Source organism: Pipra filicauda, unplaced genomic scaffold (genome assembly GCF_003945595.2).
Source record: "Pipra filicauda isolate LSUMZ 115617 unplaced genomic scaffold, ASM394559v2 scaffold66_size7647185_pilon, whole genome shotgun sequence".
Classification (NCBI taxonomy): domain Eukaryota; kingdom Metazoa; phylum Chordata; class Aves; order Passeriformes; family Pipridae; genus Pipra; species Pipra filicauda.
The window spans coordinates 7,270,317-7,291,098 of NW_024104831.1; the positions used below are offsets into that span (position 1 = coordinate 7,270,317).

Consider the following 20,782-nt stretch of genomic DNA (forward strand, 5'->3'; position numbering starts at 1 on the left):
TCCTTTTTCTTAGAACTCGGTGCATGCCAAGCCCAGCACCACCTCCTCAGCACTAATTTCCCTTGCTCCTTTCCCTCCTGCCCTCCTCAGCATGGCCTGTGCTGGAAAAAGGCAGCCAGCTCAGCTTGCATGCAGGTTTCTGGGAGAAAGGCAAGCTGCAAAATTTGACTGTAATCTGTAAGAGAAAGCAGTAGGTGGAAGAAAAACACTTGAGAACTGCTTCCGTAGGAGCTAACTTTCCATTCAGAAGTAAGCCGGGCGACTTCAAAGCCAGTGTCAAAGTTCCTTTTATTTAATGGCAGTAACACCCTTCGCACAGAAAGACGAAAGAATAAAGCTGTTCTCAGCCGGCTGGTGGTACCTTTTGAGCAAGTTTGTTTGCCTCCTGACTCCATCTGCTGGGAAGACACCCCAGTATCTGCTGTACACACTGATATGTCTGTTAGGAGTGCTGAGGTGAATCACTGTGCATTCGCTCCGTCTCAGCCTCACTGTGGCTCTCTGGATATTTAAACATTGGGCAGCTTGGAGCAGTCACAGCAGAGAAGTCCTTCCCTGCGCTACCTCACGCACAACCACTCGACGCTCTTCCGCGAGGTGGGGGCTGTTGGCTCAGCTGCCTCTGGATGCCCATGTTATTGGGGTCTGCCCTTCTGAGGAGAGCAGAGGTGGACGGAACCAGGTCTTCCTCGTCCTCTCATTTGGTTTAAAACGCTGACACACCTTCTGGAGCAGAAATGGGAATTTAGATGACTCTGCTGTCCGGTGAATACTGCGGCCGACCCTTGTTCATCCTCCCCAGCTCGGTGGTCGGTAGGTAGATGGTTCACGCAAGCTGGAGGAGCATCAGAGGAGACGGGGCAGATGGGAGGACGCGGGGTAGCATCCCCGGGGTGGGCAGGGGCGCCGGCAGCCCGCGATCCGCTGCCGGGGTAGCGCCCCTCTCGCCCAGGTGCAGGAGCGCAGGGTCCCACGCTCCAAACCCTGCATTCCCCCGGCTTTCCTCTTCGGAAAGGTGCCCGCGATGGGACCAGAACGCTGGCTCGGGCCTGAGGACCTTCTCCGAGAGCAGGAGGAGGTGGGGTGTCCGGCCAGGCCCCTGACACTCTCGCTGCGGACACAGCCCAGCCGGCGGCGGTGCGGGGACCACTGGCCCCGCTCGGAAGGCATCGCCTTGACAAAGGGCAGTCGCCGCGCTGCCGCCTCCGCCTTCTCCGCGGGGACGAGGGGGGCGCAACCCAGGCCCCCGGGCCGGGCGTCCCTCGCCCCCGCGCCGCGGGACCCCTCCTTTCTCAGGCGGTGCGTCGGGAGCGCCGGCGGCCCCGCTCCTCCCGCCCCCGCAGCGGCGGCTCCGGCACGGCTGCCCCGGCGGCAGGAGCGAACGGGAGCGGCGGGGAGGCGGGGGTGGAGGAGGCGCTGCCGCCGCCGCCGGGCGGGCTCCGGCCGCCCCGCACCGACGTCTGCGCGAAGCCTCGCCGGCGCCCGGGGTGGAGCGGGGGGTGGGCGCGGCGCGGGCGAAAGGAGGCAGATGCTGCCCGAGGCGCAGCCCCGCCAGAAGCGCTCGACCCTGGCTGGTGTCTGTCCGCAGCCTCCGGGACGCGGGGACCCACCGGGCGGGTGTCGGGGAGCGGGCGGCCCCATGAGCTCCTCCGAGGAGTGAAGGGGCGTCCGGGCTGTGCCGGAGCGGGCGCTGAGCCGCCGCGGAGGTGGCCCGAGGTGACGGGAGGCCGGGAGAGGTGCCGCGCCAGCGCTGGGAGCGCTGCCACCGTAAGTCCCGCGAACTTCGCTGCCTGCCCTTCCCCACCCGCCACCTCGGGAGAGCGGCCGCGGAGCGGGAGAGCCGCGAGGGTCCAGCGAGCGGCGGAGAGGGGGATGCCGGAGGAGTCACACCCCGGCTGGTAGGGCAGCCAGAAATAGGGGCGAAAGAGGGAATGGGTTGTAGGAGCTCCGACGTGTCGGCGTGTGCGGTGCCACCCCGGGAAGGGGCACAGGACGGACGGCGCTGCCCGGAGCTGGCCGTCGGGGCGCGGGGATGGGGCGCGGTGGGTCCCGGAGTTCCCGCTGCGGCTTCTGCATGGGCGAGCAGGTCGCTGCTGGTACCGTATCGCTTATAGAGAGCAGCCACTCTCCGTGCTGGAAGTACAGGGCGTTTAAATGACACCTGAGTCACTAGTCCGTGCTTCTCAAGCATGTGAGATATTATTTCCGTGTTATTTTTCATCTACTGGACCGATATCTGTACTTACTTTGGCACTTCACACCGCAAATGTAATAAACAACATTAGTAGGTTTCAGAATATTGCCATTGATGACAGTAGTTTGATGTATGAGGCTATTTACTGGATGTGTCCAAGTACAGTATAATGCCTGCCAATTTTGTCTTTAAATTGCTATATTGATTTTGTTCTTGTGGGTTTCTTGACAAGGTTAATGTAGTTGACAATTTGAAAGAGAAAAGAAAAACTTCTGGTTTATTTTAGTTACAGAATGTCAATTGTGACCAAAATGATGAATGAAAAAATCATTCATAAAAAGAGTAAATAGAAAGATGTGTATCCCAAGATCTCTTGAAGTCAATATTGTCAATATCTAACAGTTGCCTTCCTGCCAGCTTTTTACATACACTGACTTTTACATACACTCGAACTTCTTAAGGATAATACAGCGTGTGATATTCTTTCCAGGACTGTACACTTTAGAGTTAAGTAGTCTGGATAAAGGGAGCTTAGAATGAATTAATCAAGACATCACATTAAAATACCTTTGCTTTTTTATAGGCACTGAATGAAATCAAGGTCTTGCTTCTACTCCTTTTCCCCTCCAGTTATTAAAGGATGATATCTGGGGGAGAACCTTTGTGTTTTGGTCAGTGGAAGGGTCCCTATGCTGCTCTAGGGCTGAGTGCATCAAGGCTGACAAGGATAACATTTCTTTGCTACCAGCAGCTCAAACTGCAGGTGATTTTGAGCTGAAGAGGGAATTTAATTCACCATTCAAAATCTTAGGTATAATTGTCAAGCAGGTAAATTAAATTCAGGAGAGATAATACTTCCTTTAATTTCTTCAGACATATGAAAACCTTTACCAGTAGGCAACTTCTGCTAAGCTGCTGCTCCGATGCTTGCTATAGCTGTCTTATGCTAGTTGACATGAAATAATTCTAAATTAACTGAAATTCTGTGTTCCTCTACCTACTGGCATGTAGTGAAGTATTCTAACTTTATAAATCTTGAGTAGATGTTGGTCCTGTTAAGATCAATGGCAAAATCCCAATTAACCTCTCCAAAGAGTGGGCTTCACTGTAGGTCTTCATTATCATTTATTGTGAGTGACAGCCAACTTTAGTTAGAAATTCAAGTGGCAATGTTTCAATTTGACTGGTAATGGCACTTCTAGCAACTCTATACAGTACTGCTTTAGAATTGTGGATAAGAGCCACACAGGTTTTAACACTTGTTAAAAAACTATATAGAATAAACTGTATTGTGCTTTCAAGAGGAGTAGACAGTCCAGATTTGTCTTATACTCTGATTTTTGTTTCATGAGAATGGATCATAAGTTGGATTGAAGTTTGAATATGTACTGTATTTTAACAAAGGTATTCAGACAGTATGAGGGAATGTTGTCGATTACCTTGCTTGTGTCAAAGAAGTTTACAAGTAAACTGCTAAATATTTGACGTACTATAAAAATGTCAGCAAACAATTAAATCATGTTACAATTCAGTTCTCTGTGGGTTGTAAGCTTTATTGGGAAATGAAAGAAAAGAAGCATCTTTTCTAAAAACCTTGTTGAAATATTACTGAATAATATATTCACAAGGTTTTGCTTAATAAACTGAACTGAGTCGAGTCTAGCAAACTTTTTTTTTCCATGTCTACAGCTGAATGGTTTTGAAAAGCATCTGAAGAAGTTGAGAATTTTCATTAAAAATGAAAACAATTTTCTACAGAATGTTTGCTGAATTGTTTTTATTCTAGCTCTCTTCCAGATCGAAGTAAAGTGGAACAATGCTTAAAACCTAGCCAGTTAATTTTAAATCTGTATCTGTAGACCTGTAAGAAGCTACGTGCAAATCCTGTTATATAATAATGTTGGCATGACCAACATAGCTGCAAATAATTTCTAGTAGTTTTGGGTAAATAAAAGTGGAAGAAGAAAGAGCATATCATGACTTGAGTTCTTCTATCTAATGATTTTTCAGGAACTCTTTCTATATTTGTTTTAAAAATCATGCATGCAAAGAGAGGTTTTGGGAAAATAAGCAACTAAATAATTGAACTACACTTGACAAAGTTATGCTGGCAAATACCATGAAATTTGGTTTTGAAAGTGACTACATATTAATAAGCTGGTAAACTCAGTTTTGTTTTATTTCTGGTAATTGATGTTTGGGTCCTAACTATTGCCATTGAAGTCAATATTGAAAGTCTCATTAATGCTAACACAGATCGTAGGCCTTTCACGAGTGATCTTATGTGCTGAGCCCTCTCTACCATTGTTTGTGTTAGAGTGGCATCCAGTCAGGTCCCTACCTACAACTACATGTACAGAGTAAAATTCACTCCCTTGAAAAATTTGCAGTGTAAGTAGTCAGGAAAGTCTAAGACATCTTGCCAAAGGCCATGCAGTAGGCCAACAGGTAATCTTGGTCTGAAATACAAATACTCTTTACTTAACAAGGGTACACTGAGCACCTTTTAACAGGATTAAATGTTAATTGATTCTTTGATAAAGGTACCCAGAAATGAATGACCAGTACCTTAAGGTTGTATATTATTTTCCTCTGATCTTATTTTCTTCAGTATTAACCTTAATTTTTACTAGCATTAGCCTACGAAAGAACAGCACTTAATTACATATTGGTTTGGCCTGGTTTTTGGTCTTATACCCACTTTCCATTTGACATTGCTTTCACTCACTTCAATGGAGTGAATTACTAATAACTTAAGTGGAGAGACACACTGAATTGCTCACATGAAGAACTACCTAATACAAGATAACAATGGAAGAGATAATTGGCCACATCTCAGTCAATAAGGAGCACTGCCAGCAACACTGGTCTTGGTAGTCACCTGGAAATTACAACTGGAAAATCCATGCCTTGTGTTTAGTGTTGAAGTTATGGGAATGTTTCAGCTGGACACCTTTTTAATCAAGATGGTATCCAGATACTGCAAGAGTCTTTCTTCAGGGCATCTGCTGAACAAACCAAGGATATGGTCTTGCTTTGCCAGTGAGCCTATGAGCTGTTCAGATGGCTCCATGCTTTTGAGGTGACCCTCATTTAAGGATATGAATCCTCAGAGTGGGAAGGACCTGGAGGTGGTAGTTACCTCTAGTAGTGAGCTCCATTTGACTGATTGTGCTGCTTTGTGTGGATATATGGAAAGATTTACCATTAAAACAAGGCAGAAGAAGAAATTTTGGTGTTCAGCCACAAGAAGAAAGTGGAGTCATTGACCATAGTTGATAGGGAATAATACTTGGAGCAAGAGTAGATATAAAGGACACCAGAGGTATGCTGCCATGTGTTTTTCCATGGTCCCCTAAATGCCTTCTGAATTAGGATCATATGGTGGACAGGTGAACTAGCACTGTTCAAGCCACATACTGAACTGTAGTCCTGAAAGGTGGTTTACTGCAAGGACCAGCTTAACCTGTGCACCAGAGACCCAGGGAAGCTGCAGGGACGAAGACTTCTGGGTCCGGAAGATGGACTGATGGTACAGTACTGGTGTTCTTACCTGTTCATGCTGTACACAAAACAAACTGAGAAATGCAGTTCATAGAAGTGCATCTTATCTGCTGCACCTCAACATGATAGCTGTACTCCTGGTTTTTAGCACAGTAATCATGTGGGGTTCAGTAAAGGTGACATGGAGTGGCATCTGGACCTTGGCTTTTTTATCATTTATAATATAAAAGACTTGACACAGATTTGGCAGAATTGGCTGTTTACACCACACTTTTAGTAGTGGTTTTGGAAATAAGCATGCTTTTCAGTTTCATATGTCACATTTTCAGTGTTACAGTTTCCTGTGACACTGTTTAGCAAATAATTTCCTGCTTGGTCATATTCAGCAGTGTATATAAGAACCAAATCCTTTAGCCTGTGGCTTTTGATCAATAATGTTAACTATTACCAATGGTTAGATGAATAATACGTTCAGTAGATTCTTCAGTATTTTTGAATCTATGATTTCACAATATTTTATTCATGGTAGCTCTAGTGGTATGTACTTTAAAGGAGTAGTAAGATATGATGTAAACTTGGGTGGCTTTGACATGTTTAGTTTGTGATGTCCTCGTTATCTTGAGGTAAAGCTAAAGCAGGGGGTTAGAAAATTGCTATTATTAAAAAGGAAGTGTTTGAAATGCCTTTCTCTTCCTGGGTGCTCTATGAAGTGCTGAATTACCTCTTGACAATTAGAAAAGAAGATTTTTATTCTGATGGTTTGTCCTAGAAATTGAACACATCTGCAGGCAATGCCAAGTGAATTTACAGACATATCTGGAGGTTGCTTGAATCAAGATGAATTGTGTCTTATCTTCACAGTTGCCTTCTCAGAATTAAGCTGACAGTTAAGAATATCTCTTTTAAATATACTGAATGCTTCTGAAAACAAAATGTTGCCATTCCAAATATGTCAAGGCTCCATTATTAAGATTATGCTGAGATATACTTGTAAAAGAAAAACAAACTAAACTTCTGTTTTACCTTTTTGTTAGTGACTGGAATGAGACTCCACATTTGGCACAGTGTCCCTTCAAAGGTCAACTAAATTTTCTGCTTGTGGTTTTTTAATAGTGAAATATTTACTTAATTTCCAGTGCTCACATAACAAAAAATGCTGTAATCCACGGCACTGTTTGGACCTCAGTGGACGTGAGAGAAAGGTAATCAAAGACTGAATAAGTTCATAGAGTGAATTAGCCATTTCTGTTCTCTCAGGCAGCACTGAGGCATGCCTCTAACATGAGGATGATCAAGTGACTGTAGTGTCTCACCTGTGATGTGTACAGATGGATGACTCCATTTCTGTTAGTCTTGGTTTCCGTCCAGCTGATATCAGTAATGAATGTTAACTGCTTAGAAAAATCACAGGTAGCTCTGCAGTTGTATTTCATTTGTATCTTGATCTTCCCTATAAGTTGTGTGTGCCAGAGCAAATCAAACTGTCATGATTCAAGTGAATCATAGAATTGGTTGGAGAAAGGCTCAGCATGAGGTGGTGATGTGCTCTTGCAGCCCAGAAAGCCAGTCATGTCCTAGACTGCATAGAAAGAAGTGTGACCAGCAGGTCACGGGAGCTGATTCTACCCCTCTGCTCTGCTCTTGTGAGACACCACCTGGAGTGCTGCATCCAGCTTTGGGACCACCAACTTAAGAAGGACATGAAGCTGTTGGAGTAGTTCCAGACGAGGGACATGAAGATGATCAGAGAGCTGGAGCACCTCTCCCATGAAGACAGGCTGAGAGAGCTGGAGCTGTTCAACCTGGAAAAAAGAAAGCTCCAGGGAGATCTTCCAGTCTTACAGTACCTAAAATAGGCTTACAAGAAGGCTGGAGAGTCACATTTTACAAGGGCATATAGTTATAGAACAAGAGGTAATGGCTTTAAACTGAAAGAGGACAAGTTTAGACTGAATAACGGGAAGTAACTTTTTATGATGAGAGTGGCGAGACACTAGAACAGATTGCCCAGAGAAGCTGTGATTGGCGCATACTTGGAAATGTTCAAGGCCAAGTTGGATGGGGCTTGTGATCTATGAAGAAGTAACATGAACGCTACAGGAAATTTTTCTTTTTAAATTTACCCGCTTTACGGTGCAGCGCCAAACTGGTGATGCTCTACGCTGCCTTCAGTACTGAACTTGTTTGTGTCTCACTTTATGTTGCACAACCTAAACTTCTTGAGCAGAGCTATCATCATGTGATTTCATCCAACTTTCTTTCTTGATATTTGTCTCTATTCACATAATCTTAGTTACCTGTAGCCTTAGTGTGTAGCCTGTATTCTGTAGTCTTAGTTACCTGTGACTGTGCAGATGCTTCATCACTGGGCCCCTCTCTTACATTGCCCTCCCTTTTTGTTGTTGAAACATGATGGTGTAATTTGCCATATGTCAGACAACATCCGACGGTAAGCATCTTTTAATGAATAAGTGTGATTCCTCACAGAAGAGGTATGAGTGCTGTCCCATAAAGTTACAGCTTTTTGATGTTATGAGCTGCCATCTCTCTTCCAGTGGAGTAAAATAAACATCAAAAGATACTAGATGATCATTACATTGTCAGGATAATCTCTCTCCAGACAATACTAGCAGCCTGAAATAGATTGAACATTTCATACTTCTGAACAAGCTGCATGCAATCTCCTCCAGCCTTAAATATTGAGGGACAGGAGATAGGATGCTTACACCTTTACTACTTAGATTGCATAGAGAAACTTCCTAAAGTTTCTCAGTTTTGGTAGAGAAAGGTATCTAAGACTGATGAGTTTCCTCATGTGACTAAAATTTGGATCTCTCCTGATAAGAACTCCTGTTCTCACCAGTCAGTCCAGCTCCTAATGGGATCCTCATTTTGTTTTGTCTCCAAAACAATACTGAAGGGAGCAGTAGGTTTGCTGCTGTTATCCTCAGCTGTGCTGCTGCTGCTGGGACGGAAACACTATGAAGACTGAAGATGCAGATGCAGAAATTGCATCGATTAACACAAAATTTAAAGAATATTTGGCAGAAAATAGATAATTCAGAAGAAAGAGATGCTTTGAATGCTATATCCACATGAACATTTAGTGGTAGAGATGAACTTCTGGAAAGTTATGCTACAAAATGCCTAATTAAGTAATAGACAGCACTGTCTTTCACTTACAAATATTTTAGCAGGGGAAATTTCACTTACATTCCAGTGTTTAATTTTGCATATACAATATATTGATAAGACAGATCACTGATACTGGTTTGGTTGATTATACAGGTGTTTGAGTGGATTATTGAATCATAATGTTTTATATTGCAACTCTTCCAGGAACTCTGTTTCTAACAAAAGAAAATAGCAAACAGGATTCATGTGAGGCTAGTTCAAAGGGTAGTTTAGTCTGACCAGTTTGGATCATCTCTGGTAAGTCTTTGCTTTGCTTCAGAGCGTTTAAGAACGTTGAGAAACTGAAAGACTAACCCATAGACACCTGATCATGGGCTCCTGACTGTGGAGCTGTAGTGCTTGGAATTGAGCAAATCCTTTAAGCCCTGGTCTTGAGAAAAAGTCGGTTATAGGGAACAAATTGTGTGAGTGGAGACTTCCTTTAATTTTCTGAGGGCCACTTCTACTACTACAGACTGCTGAAGGGCTTGACTCTTTTAAGCCCTTGAACTGTTTGTGTTACAATACAATGTTTTCCTCTGTGTTCAAATGTTGCCAAGTACATTTTGGATTGAAGCAGGATCAAGTAATAAATAATAATCATTATTACCATATGTTCTCACAGATAAAGCAGACCCAGTATTTTCTACTCAGCTGTTTTTTATTGCATTTTTTGTTTTTATTGTCTCATGGTATTTCATAGTATATGCTTCCTAAAGACTGAAGTAATTTCAGCACTGAAAAGAAAACACGTAAATTTGGATTTGTAAGTGTTTAAATGCCTGCTGACTTTATTGCCAATCAGATCTGCAGTGTTTTTAAGGAAATGTGTTTATCCCATGAAATGCCTGATGTAATCAGAGGTCATCACTGGAAAAATCTGTAGGTACTCACTGGGTAACTGTATCATTTCTCTTTCATCTGCTGCTCAAAATAATTCACATCTGAGATTTACATGCGTACTAAAAATCTAAGCCCACCCCAGTATTTTGTCATTACTGTAGCTGAATTGCCTGCACAGTGACAGAAATTACAAAAATCTTTTTATTTAAAATACCAGCCTCCTCTTTAATAAGAGGAAAAGAAATTAGGTTTACTGGTCTGCAGTGAGTGAGAAATGTGTGTGGTTAAGCCAGAAGGAGGTATGTGTGTGCACTGTACGCAGAAAGGGTCCTCTGGAACCTCAGCTATTATCTGAAAGTGTCTTCATTCTCTTGCAAAATATTAGGATAATGTTTTATTAGTATCAAGGCCTATCATTTATCTACTTATATAAATACCTTGCAACATATGGTCAGCATATTATTTACTATAATCAATGTTACAGACATGCCATATATCACATGAAAGAATATGTTTGATAAGAGGTTTCTTGAAGTGATGAATTATGGTTTCCCACTGATGTGTAATTTCATATGGAGAAATCACATGACTGTGACATTTAAAGACAGTTAGTTATGCCAATTACTTCAGTATAGAATTTAAAAAATTGTATTTCAGAACTTATTTTTCTTTTGAAAATCTTCAAATATTTTCAAGTGAAAAGAAAAGATATTGATGAATTACAGGACTTTAAAAAATGAAATCCAGATTTTTACTATCATTATAAAAATACTTGTGGAAGTGAGCAAAATTTCATTTATGTATAAAAATATTTTATTGCTGTTAAATACTATTTCAATTTTTTAAATTGCACCATAATATAGTGAGTGTCTTGTACTCAACAATGGAAATAATTTGGATGGAGAAGGATACAACAGCCTGGAGGAGATACTGGGAGAGAATACAGCTCTATTCTCAGTGCATACTTATTAAAAAAAAAAAAAATCAAAACCAAAAAAACCAACCACCACAACCCTGTCTCTACCTTCAATCTATTGAATTTATTTGAAAAGTTTTAGCCATATAATTTTCATGTTTGCTGAAAATCTCCTCCAGTGCAGGATATATTGCTTTGCTTATGTTTGCAAGTTCTGGTCGCTCTTTTTCTCTGAGAAGTTCTTTTGCTACCATGTGGTGGAAAATGGACTTGGCAGTAGATGGCTTCTGAGTCAAGGCTGAACCTTCTACCATTTGTGTAAGAACACACCCACACATGTATAGCCTGAATCTTCTAGAGTTTTCATCTGTAGTTGCAGTTTTGAGGTGGTATTATAAGCCAGTTTGTGCTACCTACGTGAGAGCACATAGAACAAGCCTAAAGTACAAAGGAAGAGCGGGAAGAGGTATAAACAGTATGGAATGTGGGAAACTGGAAATGGTTTCAGACATGGAAGAGGGATACTGGAACTGGAATTAGGAGTTACTACTGAGGGCCAGTGAACTGTGGATTTGGAGCAGGAGTCATTTGAGAAGGACAAGCTTGTGCAATAAGTTAGATGCTGAGGGACCAACTGATAACTGAAAACCACTGACATTTCCAGAAAGAGGCATTTAGAGGCTCGTTAGGGTAGGAACTAGCAGAACAGCACATTAGGAGGAAGATGCATTGGAAGAGACAGAATTCCCTCCCCCCTTCCCCACTAAATATACTGGAGTCATGAAGTCAGGAAAATGAGATAGTTAAGAAGGGAAGAAACTAAAGGTCAGGGAAAGAGATTGGAACTGCAGTGGCAGAAAGCTTGGAAGGAGCTAGGTCTGACTAGGAGTTGTGAACGGTACTGAAAGAATGAAGAGTACTGTGAGAGTAGGTGAGAAGAAACAGCTAATGTGTGGGAGGAGGCAGGAGTAGAACAGAAGAAAGTTCATAAAGGAGAAGCTCAGGGCAGTACCCTTGACAATGTGCCAGTTGTACATGACCTGCCAGAGTCTCACCAGTATTGTGCTATCAGCACACTCTGTGAAGATTTCTGGTAAGGTTTTATTTTCCTTCAGGACTGAAACGTGTAGGATGTCAATCTGCCACTGCTGTGACCATTTCAGCCCTGCTGAACTTTTGTAGCAGACTTTAAAGGTTCTAGTCTGTTTTGTGAGCCATTTTCACCATTGTAATACACTGGTGTAATGATCTTAAGACAGTGGTGTTTATTCTTCATGGGTTTATTGTGTCGAGCTTTAGAGGGTAGGATACAGAGGCCATCTGAAAAGCTAGTTAATTTAAGCAATTCTGTTTAGTTCATGGCATTCAGTGTGTGAGCAGGACTTGCATACTGTTAGCTATGTCTTTATATTAACTGTCTTTGTGGTAAACTAAACCAAGTTCACAGAGAGAATCTGGAGAAAATTTTATGTTCCTCATACAGAGGAAGGCAAGAAGTATAGACCTGAAAGAAGAAAGCTTCATTTAATGCACAGGTTTCGTTGGCGGAATCAGGTTTTTTGCTGGACTTCAGGCAAAGAAGGAGGAAGATCCTCTGTTTCTCATATTCTTTTTTACAGAGAGATGAGAAGAAGCAAAAAGTTGTGAAGCTGACAGAAGAAATGTGAATAGACTGTTGGAGCGATTTGAAGTATATGGTTTCAGAGAGAAATCCTAGGAAAGCTGAGGACCTACTGAGTCCTTTAGTGTGAGTGAATCAGCCAGCTGAAACTGATTATAAAAAGATTCTTTTTTCAGAGGAGAAGTGTGGTGCTGGAGACTTCCAGCAGGAGAGGTAAGGATGAAATAAAAGTATGTAAGTGGAGGACACTTGAACATCCTAGAATACCACTAGAATAGCTAGAGCATGAAAGATACAGATCAGATGAGAGGACACCTCAGTAATGGTGATGACACATGGATGATAAAATGTGGGTCAGCAGTCACTCAGTGTGCATGGTCCCAGAGAGAAGCATCAACCACAGTTCACTTCAGAAGCATGCTCCATGGCCACAAACCAAGCAAATTGCCAGTGAGCATTGAAGTATCATAAAATGAAAAATGAAAAACGGGTGTTCAAGATGATGTATTTTAAATACTGTAAAGCAAACTGAGAAGATCAAAGCCAAAGAGTGTGCAGCTAAAAAAGGTCTCTGGGGAAAGCAGCCAGCAGCAATGTTACTGTTAAAAAAAAAAAAAAAAAGGAGATTTATGGTGGTGAGCCATACATATTTTCAAATAAATTAGGAAGAAATAGCCATAAAAACAAGCATCAGTATTGGGGTACAAGTTTTTGGGACTGTCTTCAGAAAAAGTTCTGTCTCTGGCACAGAACAAGGCTAGTAGGATACAAGAACATTTATTCTATGTGGGTAAAAGTCCACAGATACAAGTAAGCATCCAGATATCTCTATAATAGACATTCCTGCAGAAATAATTTTGGATGTAAAGTTTAGCTATTCATTAAATTTGATAAATACATTAAAAATAGTGAATACTGGAAAAGAATAGCAAGCCTGTCAAGCGTGCGTTTATGTGTCTGTTTGAAGACAGAGGATGTCAAGTGCTTGCTGCAGAATCTACCTACAAGGCAGTACTAGAACTGCATACTGCACTGTGATAGCTATTTCCACTGCAAGACCTTTGGCAATAAAGACATTAATTAGAAAAATGAAGAAGCCTTTGGAAAGGTTTACTTGATGATGGCAGTAGAGAAGAAAAAATGATAGGGTATTCCATGTGTGCATCGATATTCAAGATCTTTAGGAGCGATGAATCAGGAACAAATCAACACAAGAACAATCATGCAATGAGACAGGAACAAAACAACCCACTCATGCTAAATGTCATCACTTCCAGGCCCTCTCTAACAACCATATTCATTATGTTAGATGCATAGTTTGGTACCAGAAAGTCAGATAGGACAAGGAGAGGAGCTAATTAGTGCCTTCCAACACTTTATCCAGAAGGCAATGTTTCATAAAAGCCTGCTGGTGAATTATCTGCACAAGATATATCAAAGAAGAAAGGTCTTGAAATAGCAGAATGTCTCACGCTCTTACCAGAGTGAATGCCACTAAAACCTGATAGTGTTAGTCACATGATATTGGGGGCATTTCCAAATCACAGTCAGATCCAAATCATTAGCAAGCAGATGAATGATAACAGTTGAGCACTGGAACAGATTGCCCAGAGAGGCTGTGAAATTTCCATCCTTGGAGAAATTCAAACTGGCTTGGATATGACCCTGAATAAGCAGATCTAACTTTGAAGTTAGCCCTGCTTTGAGCAGAGGGTTTACTAGGTTATCTCCAGAGGCCCTTTACAGGCTATTTTTTCTATGACTCAGGGAATTACTGTGGTCTCGAAAGAAGGCATCCAAGCATATCCACAAATGGAAGAAAGAAAAAGGGCTGAAAGCACTCGTATCTTCAGAGGAATTGAAACTCAGAGTAGGGTCAGCAACTTATCTGCTAAATAGCAGAAATTATGTCACCTCTGTAAGAACTTGAAGGAGGAACAGACTTTTATGTGCAATCCAAAAATGGCCTAGGAATTTTAGAAAATATGGATACAGTTTACCGTGAAATAAAAGGCAACATTCCATGGGAATGATCTCTATAGGATGTGTTGCATGAGCTGGGGACATTGCAATAGTGATATACATGGCAACATTTATGAAAACACAATACACTGTCAACTGTCTTTTCAACATTTTTCATTCCATGTCTTAGTGCTTCTTCATCCTTCCTGTGTATAATATGCTGAGCTACTGAAAGCAGATAGTAAGTTTTAGAAGTCTTTGATTAAGGAAAAGGATGCCAACCCATCAGTGCATCACGGGCTCCTCATCTGTGGAATCCCGATAATGCTATCTCTCACCAAACAGCAGTAGTTTGGAGGTTAGTTATTTGTCAGTGAAGCATTTATACTGCAGTAATGAGCCCCAAGGAAAAAGCCTTGTAAAGAAATGAATAAATCTGTCTACCATGCAGAGTTTTATGTATGTACAATAAATGAAATCACTGAATACCAGTGATAAAGTATTGAATAAATTTTGATTCAGTGGGCACTGTTCATCCTTTAAAACCCCTTGAAGAAGGATTCCAATGAGAAAAGAAGTGTGAGGACAAGCAATTAAAATTGTAGTACCTATCTCCAAGAATGCTGATAAAGGTTGTCCAAGTGCCTTCTAACTTCAGTTACCTTTATAATCTGGAGAGTCTTTAATCATCTGACTTTATTACATGAATTTGGTTTTATTAATATGATTCCAAGAGACCCTATATGACATAAGGACACCAGTGATATACAAACACAGGAATGAACCATATATGTTTCTTTAGAAGACCTTTTAACATCATTGAACACAGAATTTTTGCTAAAAATTTCATCCATTAGTAAAAGCAGAGGTGGAAAGTGAAAACAATGCAGAAATTTAAAAGCTTTAGACTGCAAAAGATTTTCAGAAAGCTAAAGGTGTTATAGTTAGAATACCATTGAGAGCCAATATTGAAGTGATCTCAATGCCACTGAATAGTTAAACTCATCAATCTTAAAGAAGGTGGCAGTATTAGAGAGAGTCTGTTAATGTTCAGGTTTAATACTAGTCCATTAAGAACTTGCATTTTCTCTGTGGATCATTACCATTAGCCTCATAAAAGAGGTACAAGTCCGTTCTTCATACTTTGATTCCTTTTAAGGTATTTTTTTTAGGGCAGATTCTACACGCTGCAAGAGAAATTAAGTAGTACCAGGGCATGAGTTAGCTCCCGTGACTGGAAGCACTCCCATCCTGTCAGTGAGACTGGAGCATGTCAGGAGTAGGTTCTTCCATGACAGGAACTAATAGAAAATGTGATCTGCTATTCAAACTAGTTAGAATGTGGGATACTGTCAAATATCAAAGATACTTGTTTACCGTACTTAAGACACCTCTAGACTTCCTCAAAATCTGCTGAATTCCAAAGCATTAGGATTATGTATGACAGAACTCCCAGTTAATAGTAAAAAAAAAAAAGGGAGGGAGACTTTTGGAGACCACTATTTGAGAGAGGGATCTAGTTGAAAACTGTCTTTCCTCTTTCTCCTCCTGCTTAATTTGCACACTGTTATTCCTGAGTAATTTCCTCCTTCTTAATTCTCTTTGATGTTTCAGCAGGGTATCTGAAATCCTTGGGTATAGTCAAAGCATGAGGGTGGAAAGGTTGAGAAGGTGGATTTGGTGTTCTTAAAAGTCGGTGATTTCGATTTTTTCTTATAATTTTATTAAAGCAGCATTTCACAAACTGTTTTCCATAGTATTCTCATCCTAAGTGAACTTAACCTTTTTAGGCAAATATAGCAAGTAAGAAGCACTGCCATGTGGACAGGAAAAATGTAGTACTTCTCAAAGTACTGTACAAGTAAGTTGTGTGATGGTAGAATACAATAAAAATACATGACAAAATTAATCTCCTCAGTGTCTAATGAGGAGACTGGACTGATCTTAGGTACTCCCAGCATGGAGGCTGTGTGTGCTGGCCTCAGAAACTGTAATCAAGGGAAGCTAGATGCTAGCAACCCTTTCAGCTTTTTCTGGCCACCAGACATGTGGGACAGGGATGTACCTGTTGCAGAGGTGCTGCTCTGAGCCATGCTGGCTTGCTCTGATGCCAGTGGGGGCCAGAAGGGATGTTACCAGGCTGATGTAGCACCAAACACAAAAGACTGCAGCCTTGATCTCTGCTTGCTGCCTCGGGCTGCCTCAGTGCTGCTCTCAGGCGGGCACATACACACCCAACATCGCACCTGGCCCAAGTGTGATGGCTGGTCCTGCCACAGTGCAGGCACACTCTGAGAGTGTTGTAATACAGTTGTTCCTTTTGACAGCCACAGGCGCAAAAGCTCTGTGAGCATGAATTTAAAGAGTGGGCTTGACTTGCTGACACCCAGGTGCTGGTTGATCATAAATTATTGTGCTATGACAATGGGAGTGAAATAGTAAAAAATAATAGCGGTCCTATGGAGCGGGCAGTTAGAACGATGTGAGTAGGCTCACTCTGGTTTGGGTGAGAAGAAACTGTGTATTGAATAAAAAGCACATCTGTGCTATTACCACATCAGTTACTGCACCAAATACTTCTTACAGTTACAAAAAGGAGGATACCCTCAGGAGGCATAGTGTTGCTTCTTTTAAAACTATGTAAACCAACCCAGTGACCCACTGTACATCACAGTGCTGTTATATTAAAGCCTTAATTCTTACTTGAAAAAAGTTGATTCATATGAAGTCCTCTTTGTACTGTCAATGTAACAAAGTGACTAGAGTGAAAATGAGAATAGGATCTAATAAAATGTGAGTAGGGTCTAATGCAAAGACAGTCTGCTTATATAATTAATTTTACACTGCATTACTCTTTGTAAAAAAGGAATCTAGAGAGGGTAGGTATAAATGTGTGTTTCAAAGTCTTTTAACTCTGCTAAAATAGTATAAATTGGTCACAATGGTAAATGAGAAAGCGTCTCTCTGTTTTGTTAGTCCTCTGTAATGAACTGCACAAGAACTACACAGTTTTCTGAAGGTTTATGTTTAATCCTGGAGACTTTATAAACTTGTTCCAATTCTCCAGATTTTTCTGGTATTTTGCACTCCACAATTGGAAGGGATATTAGACATAAATGTGCCTGACAGTTTCCTTCCAGAAAACAATATTGTAAATAAAAAGGAGACCCAACAGTTGAAGCAGAATGTAGTGGCCAAACAATCAAGTAACAGGGCTGAAATAGTCTCACAAAATTAAGAAATAAAAGTCAAAGCTGAAACCTCTTTTTTAACTTTTCTTTTTGACACCATATGAAACAGAGCCTAAAGCACAGCCTAATTTTCTCCTACAGCACAATATTAATTCCACCATGTTTCCTTGTGTCTACCTCTGCATGTATGTGAATCTCTGCCTCTGTGTGCATATATTGCATATTTTAATTGTTTTCAATGGGAAGCCTGGACAGTGCCTATTAGCCTTAAGGAGGACCACAGAGAAAAGTGGTGAACAGATTGTTAAAATGCAACCTACTCATCAGGAATATAGACACCATGAGGGGAAGAGTTAATAGGAAAATACAAAGATAAATGCTTATGAAACATGTCTATTGCTGCTGCTACTACAAAAGAAAAAAGGAGGCATGAGAAAGCTGACAGAAAAGAAAGAAAACGTAGAGTTTTTTGGAAATCCTTAGCTTAAGGAGCACAGAGATATAATAATAATAATAATAATAATAATAATAATAATAATAATACCAACAATAATAACAATAATAATAGCTATAATAATAATAATAACAATAATAACAGCTATTATTATTATTATTATTATTATTATTATTATTATTATTCCCAGTTTTGTGGAGCTACCCTGCAAAGCAGACTTTTTCAGTTTTCTTAGATGACTTCACCTACCTCTCCAGATCTCTTACTGGAGGCTGATGAGGTGCCCAGTAGGTGGCATCCTTTTAACACTGCTGGTATCAGTTGGCTTTTGGATTTTTTTACTTTAAAGTATTTTTCCTGCAGAATTTAAATGGATTATCACAGAATTGGGCACGCAGAAAGTGTATTGTTGTGAGGACATTAAGTCATAGACCTCAAATTTGGCATTTCCCAAGCTTCATAAAAATCTGTATTTGGGAATCGAAAGGGAAGAGAGAGAGAAAGAATGCATTTTCACTCATTGGTTCAAAGCAAGTTTCTGAGGGAGTTTACAACGACCTGCATGTTCACAGCACCTACTGAAATCACTTCTGTGGTTTCTAACATAAGGACTCTAGTCTAAATTAAATACTTGTTTTTGGAACACAGTGATTAGGATGTCGTATTTACATTTGAGCAATTGATGTCTGAGATGGTGACATCATCTGCATTTAATTTGTCTGTTTTACATCTTGTTAATTTTTGAAATTTGTCCATTTGTTTCTTCCTAAGAAACAATCCTTATGATAGCTGGAGAAGTCTATGTTATTACAAACCCATCTCTGCATCTCTGTTTGCACATAATTCCACATATGAATGATGATGTCATTGGATGTAGTTTGAATAGGCATGTGCTTCAAGTTGTTAGTGTTTGGCACAGGACATCAGTATCAGGTACCAGCTATCCATTCAGTTAAAGCAATGCCCCTTCTGAAAGCACATAGATAATTCACAAACCGACTGCAAGTGGAAAATAAATCTATTTAACATGTTTAGAAATGTGTAGTGGATCAGGATGCTGAGCAGCTGGCAATGTCTTGAGAAAGTGTTTCCAAACAGCTGTTCTTCAATTTGAATAGCCACCTCCTGGTCTGCCTGCAGATTCACCTTGCTTGGAGGAGAAGAGTGGCAAAAGTCTGCTGCAGTTCATCGTGGCTGGAAACAACACAAAAAAATCTTAGCCACTGTCTAATAATACAGGATCTGAAATAAACATACGTGATAGCTGAACAAGTCTCACTAGTTCTAAATCCCTCTTTGCACAGAATAGGATTGACAGATCTTTATCAAAGCTTAGACAGTGATTTTTTGAAGCATTTTTCTCCAGCTGACTGCTCTGAAGTTTGTGAATTGCTGTGAGGATAAAGATGCCATACTGTTCTCTGCTTATTTGCAATGGATCAAATTGTATCTCCAAGTCCTAGTACTGTAATAAATCAATTATCCAGTCAATTTGCATCAGATTGTCAGGTCACTCTAATAAGTAAAGTTTAAAAAAAGTGAGGTTGAGATACTGAGCTATTTTCATTCCTTCTGTTATTTAAGTGAAGGTTTGTTCTGAATAGACATTTCATCCCAAATTGTGTTGAGGATGTTGTTTTAAGGGGCATACAGCTGCTTTTATATTCTCTAAACATGTGTGCTCCGTGTTGTGCTTCTGACATATAGACTAAACAGTCCATCTCTATAACTTCTTCCATCCTTGTCTCCTTTGCCTGGGACAATCTCTCTTTACAGAGACAAAACTCCTCAAAAGACAAAAGTAAAAAAAGAATGTGAATTATTGCTGGTAAATATATAAAGTGAAAGAATATTTCCTGAGCTAGGAAATTCCTTTTAAAGCAAAAGTATGGTGAAACTTTTTTTGGTACAAGTGTCAAAAAGCAGTACCACATTAAACTAATTTAATTTAAGGATAATTTTCTAACCAAATGTCAACTGCAAAGTCATCTTCCTGAGTCTGCAGACAGACCATCTCTGTTTATCTGCTGCCAACCATAACTTTCCCAGGTTGTACGAGACTGAAATTCATATGATAGGATCATACTCACCCTTTAGAGTGTGAGTGGCAGTGTATAAATCATGCCAATTTATAAACCTGCTGCTGCTGTTTGGAAAAAGCTCAGAGGACCTATATTACCATGGTCAGGGGAAAGACCCTAATAAAGTTTCGGGCTTGGATAGACTGCTAAAGTCTTCTAAAATAAGTGGACTACTGGAGGAAAGTGAAAGGGCAAAATTCCTTCTCCCTTTGAGCTTACAGCAGGAATGGAGTTTCAATATTTGAGATAGACATTGGGGAGAGAGACATAATAAAGCAGAAAAGACCCCGGGCAGTGCTCTCTTAGATGTCACAGAATACACCATCACAGCAGACAAAGATATTTGTCTCAGCACTTGCTCTATGATGCTCCCAAGTTGCTTTAGTGACTCATCTTCATTGTTGATGTTAAAGCAGTAGGTGTCTGGTAGCAAGGACTGCCTGTAATCATAACTCGAGCTCTGTGACAATTGCTTAACAAATCTGCAGCCCTGTCACTGTATCTGTCACAGCTTAATGTGCAAGCACGGAGAGCTGTGCTGACAAAGGAACCCCCAGGGATGTTTCACATCTTTGTGTGTTGCAGCTTGGTTCTAGATCTAGCTGAGATCTGTGCAGAGCCAAACACTGCCGAGCAGGTATGTGAGGAGGGCCATGTAGGGAATTTTCTTTTCTTTCCAATAAATGTACTCTTATCGCTTGCCAATAAGTAGTGTGCAGGACAGACTCCCCACATATTTAAGTGAACTGAGGTCCAGTTTGAGGAAGGAACACTATTGAATGCCTCAATGCAGAATTAATCATGTCAGATTCTATGGGGAACCTTTATCCCTATGTATAATT

At 40.9% G+C, this 20,782-nt stretch overlaps 1 protein-coding gene across 4 annotated transcripts in view; it reads left to right on the forward strand.

Annotated features, from left to right (window-relative positions):
• Positions 1-559: 559 nt before the first annotated feature.
• The window catches only part of CALCR (calcitonin receptor), a 159,278-nt gene continuing 139,055 nt past the window's right edge, over positions 560-20,782 (forward strand). For 2 of the 4 annotated variants that reach the window (XM_027749207.2, XM_039388624.1), the window contains exon 1: positions 1,423-1,767. The gene's annotated coding sequence lies outside the window, so the exon portion shown is untranslated. Of the gene's footprint in view, positions 814-1,420; positions 1,768-20,782 lie in introns of those variants that run through there. The other 2 variants (XM_039388625.1, XM_039388623.1) reach the window with 2 other exon arrangements.